We start from the raw sequence: 6,000 nt of genomic DNA, 5'->3' as shown, positions 1-6,000 counted from the left end.
ACCAACCCAAATCCTCAGCTGTTCCTCGTAGGACTTGGTTTCCAAACTCTTTACCCTCCTCTAAACACTGTCCAACTTGTTAATATTCTTCTTAAAGTGTTGTGCTCAGAACTAGACATAGTATTCCAGGTGATGTCTGAGTCTGCCTGAAATAGGGGTACTATTACTTCTACTAATCTGGATACAACAGTTTCAGTTGGTTCTTTAGCTACAGTATAGTTAGGAGATTTTAAGCAAACAAGAAGTGAGAGCAGTTTGGCATGGGGTGGCCTTCTTTGTAGCTGGATGGGTCTACTGCATTCTACTTCAGATATTGTTCAAAGGCTTCAGATCTATCCCAGGGAAATTAATTTTGAAGCTGGGACTTTTGCTGAGACTTTTACACCAGACATCTCTCAGCACTGGGACTTAGACCAAAGTCTCAGGACTCAGTATTTTTCACCAAAAGTCTCAGCACTGGGACTTTGCTGAGAATCGTTGCGGGGATCAGTAATACCAAAAGAGGGCTTGTAGTGGTAAAAGAAGAGATTATGAGGTAGAGACAAAATAAAAGCAGTAGAAGGATTTTTGGTAGGGTGGATAAGAAATGGGATTTCCAAATTTTGCTGCTGCTATTTCCTTGTCTCCGATGCTCTAAACCAGGGCAGTGGTGGGGAGGAGGAGCAAATTCATGAATAATAATAATAACAATAACAACAATAATAACAACAACAACACCCTTCCACCAAAGGGCAGGACATTAAATATATATAAGATAGATAGATAAATAAATAAATAAAACACAGACAATAAAAATGCTGAAATAACATGCTAATATAATAATAATAATAATAATAATAATAATAATAATAATAATAATAATAATAATAATTTATTTCCCACCTCTCTCTACAGATCGAGGCAGGTTACAAAACACAATCATATACATGATAAAATTACATAACAAAACATAACTTACATAACGTCAACAAAACATAATCCCAGTCCCCATCCAAAGCAAAAGCTGTAACAATGAAATCTGAGTTAAAAATGGATTTGGAGAGAGAACATCAGTGGGAAGGAGGAGCAGCTGATGTCAAATAACAAGTGGTGGGGTAGTGGGAGTCAGTCTGGGAAGGCCCACCAAAAGAGATATAGTGTCTAGATCAAGGGAAATAATAGTGCCACTATATTCTGCTTTGGTCAGGCCTCACCTGGAATACTGTGTCCAGTTCTGGACACCACAATTTAAAAAAGATGTGGAGAAACTGGAGCATCTGCAAAGGAGAGCGACTAAAATGGTGAAGGGTCTGGAAGCTATGCCCTATGAGGAATGACTTAGGGAGCTGGGGATGTTCAGTCTGGAGAAGAGAAGGTTAAGAGGTGATATGATAAGCCTGTTTAAATATTTGAAGGGATGTCATATTGAAGAGGGAGCAAGCTTGTTTTCTGCTGCTCCAGAGACTAGGACAATGGGCGCAAGCTATAGCAAAAGAGATTCCACCTCAACATTAGGAAGAACTTCCTGACAGTAAGGGCCATCCGACAGTGGAACAAACTCCCTCAGAGTGTAGTGGAATCTCCTTCCTTGGAGGTCTTCAAACAGAGGCTGGATGGCCATCTGTCAGGAGTGCTTTAGCTGTGTATGGCAGGGGCCTGGATTAGATGGCTCTTGCGATCCCTTCCAACCCTAAAGTTCTAGCATTCTAGGAAACAATTTGAGGGATGTCTTTGTGTGAAATGTGACATTTGTTTTCAGGATCACTGGATTAAAAAACCCAGAAAATTACAGATTTTGTTTCTTATCTTTCTATTTTATTTTTGAGATCCACACATGTTTTGTTTATCCCAGGGTATCCCAATATGATCAGAGACATTATATACTAGCTCCCCAGGCCAGTGTATATAAAATAAGAAAGATCAGGAACAAAATCTGAGACTTTTCTGTCACTTTGGATTACACAAAATTGTCCAAGCTATTGTATTCCCCATCACCATGTATGGATGTGAGAGTGAAGTGAAGAAAGTGGATGAAGTGAAGAAAGCAGATAAAAAGAAAATCAATTCATTTCAGATGTAGTGCTGCAGAAAGAAGAATGTTGAGGATTCTGCGGACAGCCAAAAATACAAACAAATGGGTCCTTGAACAGATCAAGCCTGAACTCTCCCTGGAAGCCAAGATGAGTAAACTGAGACTGTCATACTTTGGCCATATCATTAGAAGGCATGACTTGTTTTCTGATTACAATGAGGCAGAAGGCAGTAGAAAGAGAGAAGACCGGAGGTAACAGGCCTGAATCTGCCAAACCTAAGGAGAACATTGGAGGACTGGGGGTCTTGGAGATATCTCATCCACAAGATTGCCATGAGTTAAAGTTGACTTGAGGGCAGCTAACAACAACAACAACTGGATGAACCTAAATGGAGCAAAATGTACTTCACAGTTCCTGCCAAACCTTTCAGTGGAAATGAACCAGGGTCCACAGCATCTGTATAGTGACGCAAGACTGCCTCAGACATTTAACATTCAGTCCTCTTCCAGTTTACAATCTAATCACATCATTAATACATCACCTGTCTATTGAAACCTAAAATTTCTAGAATCATTTAAAATCAGGACTTTAAAAGTCCAATTAAACCCTAGAGATTGCTGCCTTGCCTGTTTTTCGTTAAGCAGGAAAAGACAACAACCTGTCTTTTCCGCCCCTGAGAACTGGTCATCCAGGACCACTCCACTGTGTATTTGTTTTTGTTTTAATCTTCATAATCAAAGGCCCTAATTGCCATACAAATCCAGAGCTTAGTCAATTGTTCTGCAAAAGTTATACCAGTGCCCAAGCTAATTGGTAGAAAATCTGTCTAGATTTTGGGAGCTCTTGGTCAAGTGTCCCCCTGTCTATCTCTCAGACTTGAATCTTATTCCAGAGGAAAATGTATTCATCAAGTGAGAAAGGTACCCTGACTTTGAGCACTTTTTCTCTGCACTCCCACTTGCTGTGAACTCCACCCAGTAAAGCCTTGCTGTGTCTCAGGGAAAGCCGCTCTTATTTACCTTTGTTGGGTTCTTGCTCATGATAATTGGGGGTTCGTCATCGTGGTCTCTGTAAATCACACAAATCAGTTATTCTATGCAGGTGCAGAATAACCCATTTGTGTGAATTCACAGATGACCACTCAAAGAACTACAGTAACAGGTAAGCAACCTGTCCTTCTTGCTCCTCCTCCCTTTGTTTTGATCACAACAAAAGCATCTTCCCCTGCATTTGTGCTGGTAAAAAGCTAATGATGTTAGAAATCCCAAATGGGGTAAGGAAAAGTTGGCTTTGGATCCATGTCCATTTGGGCACCTCATCAATGCCAGCCTGGAGTGGATGTCAGACACCTGCTTTTTGCACCAATAGGCTGGAAAGCTGAATGCATCCCCACCTTCTGTCCCAATTGGCACCGCTCAGCAGAACAACAGATGGGACAGCAGATCCAATTTGATGCTCTCCCTCCCACTGGACCCCTCCTTAAGCGTCTCCTGACTGTTTGCATCCAACCCAGGCAGAGGACCAAAGCCACAGCCAGCAGTAAATCCAAAAATCCTACCAGTTTTATCTCAGAGACGGCGACCCTTTATGCTTAGGAAGAAATCCATCCAGAATGAGTCTATTCTTCACCCATTCTGTGGCTTAGCGGGTAATGTGGATTGAAATACACTGAAAAAATCCCTTCTGTCTCTTACATAATAGCTGTACAAATGTGCCATTAAGCTGCTGGTTAATCTTGAAGCTTCTTTCAATAAATATTGGTAACTCAGTGATGTTTTCCATTTCTGTTCCACATTAGTGAAAAAAATCAACATAGAAAAGTCAGTGTTTTGGCCTCAGGTCTGTTACTGTTACAATGGCCAGCTAGACCATCTTTTACCATAGTATCATCTAAGGATAAATTAACTAGAATCAGAACAGCTGTTAAAATATCCAAATGTCCACAAAAATCTCCAAATCAAATGAAGAGATGCTTTTCTTCCCAGCATGTGCCGAATGGGTGTTCTGGCTAACAAGTATGGAAAGACGACAAATTGGGTGCTTGATTTGTTGTTGTTGTTGTTGTTGTTGTTGTGTGCACCTTCAAATCATTGCTGACTTAACAGTGACCCTAAGACAAACCTCTCACAGGGTCTTTGTGGCAAAATTTGGGCTGAGAGGGTTTGCCTTTGCCTTCCTCTGAGTCTGACAGAGAGTGACTTTCCACATTTCAAAAGCTGACATTACTGCAACATTTGTACACAGTAAATGGAATTTTGTGTTTAACCTTAACAGATTTAAAAATCTCATAGCACAAATGTTTCATATTGTGGGGGAAGCTGCAATAATACTACTCAGTTTTGTTCATTTCGCCGCTATTAAAATGAACTCAGCAGACAATATCGAATAATATTTTTTATGTTCACTTTTAAAATTTGATTTTAAACTTGAACTATATTTTTATAAGCTTAAAGACTATTTTTGATTTCAAAATGAGGTCTTTTTAAAATGTAAGATTTTGTGAGAAGCTTTAACTATGCTAAAATCAATTTATGGGGTGAAGCTTACCAAGTATTAAAATAAACAAAGCTGAAAAAATGAGCAATTTCCCCCCACCTCATATATTTGCACCTGAATGTTTAAGGTAAAGCCATATATATCTGCTATCCACTCTCAAATAAAGTTGAAAGAAAATTCACAATTCATGTGCAGCAAGTTTAATATGGATCCCTGTTGTTCACCATTAAAGTCCCCAGTGCAAATAGTAAGTGTCTTATTGTTATATGACTAGTCATAGGTACTGGGTTTCTGACTTCATTATACAAAGATTGAAGGAGTTTTTACAAAAGGAAGTAGATGAAATAAAAGGACACTCTCTTCTGTGTAACAACTCAGTAATATTTCTAATAAATTATCATGTTTATATGCAAGAAAATATGGAGCCTTCTGGTTGGCAATATTAGCTGTCAAGTAGCCCACAGCCAGCAAAAAATGAAGCTAGTGTTAAGAGAATTAACAAACAGATAAATGATGATAAAAATATATGTGACCTAATACCTTTAAATGTGTTATGTTCAAATTACTATGCACCTGAGTGTTGGACTACAATTCTGGAGACCTGAGTCTGAATCCCTGCTCAGCCATAGGTGACTTTAGATGCTCTCTCAGCCTCAGATCAGGCAAATCTCTGAACAAATCCTTGTTAAGAAAACCCTGTGAAAGGTTTGCCTTAGGGTCGTCATAAGTCAGAAACAATGCGAAGGCACAAAACAAATACAATGCTGCTGCTAACAGTTATTTTCACAAAACTGTTATATATGATTGTATCCTTAATGATGAGATCTGGTCTTTAAAATTTAAGATTTTTGTAATTCTGCACACGGAAGAGTAACAAGGTTTGGATCCAACAGCTAATGGAATAATAATCACTGAGTGAAATGTGCTTTGATACTCTCTCATTGAAACTTCTTGACTCAGGGCTAGCCCATTACAGTGCCACTTACAGTGCAGGACCACAACAAGTAAAAGCTTTGCCTGCATCTGCACCACAGAAATAATCCAGTTTGACACCACTTGAACTGCCATAGCTCAATGCTATGGAATTCCCGGAAGCGTAGTTTGTTGCTGCACCAGAGCCAGACAAAGCTAACCAGCTTTCCAAAATGTCCAAGGAAGAAAAGCCTAATTGTACAAGTCATTGGACCACATGGGAAAGTTCAGCTGGATGAGCACATGCAGCATATTCAGATTCAGACTTCAGCAGAGAAATAAAAACCATCATTCTCATGGAAGAGACCTTTATGTGGTCTGCAAGGGATGTTTAGCTGGCTCCACTTGGGTCCAAAACACACTGCAGAAATATTCCATCTTGAGATTGCTTTAACTGCCCTGGCTCAGTGCTAGGGAATCCTCGGGATTGTAGTTCATTGTGACACTAGAACTCTCTGACAGAGAAGGCTAAATGTCTCACAAAACTAAAGTTCCTACAATTCCCTAGGAACTGTAGTTT

The 6,000-nt window shown here is 39.6% G+C and overlaps 1 protein-coding gene across 2 annotated transcripts in view; it reads right to left on the bottom strand.

The window, feature by feature from the left end:
- Window positions 1–6,000, bottom strand: part of STXBP5L (syntaxin binding protein 5L) — an 84,301-nt gene that overhangs the window by 75,972 nt on the left and 2,329 nt on the right. The gene's annotated exons all lie outside the window — the stretch shown is intronic.

Source organism: Sceloporus undulatus, chromosome 2 (assembly GCF_019175285.1).
Source record: "Sceloporus undulatus isolate JIND9_A2432 ecotype Alabama chromosome 2, SceUnd_v1.1, whole genome shotgun sequence".
Lineage (NCBI taxonomy): Eukaryota > Metazoa > Chordata > Lepidosauria > Squamata > Phrynosomatidae > Sceloporus > Sceloporus undulatus.
Note: the sequence above shows the minus strand (reverse complement) of the source record. Positions and strands in the feature narration are given on the sequence as shown.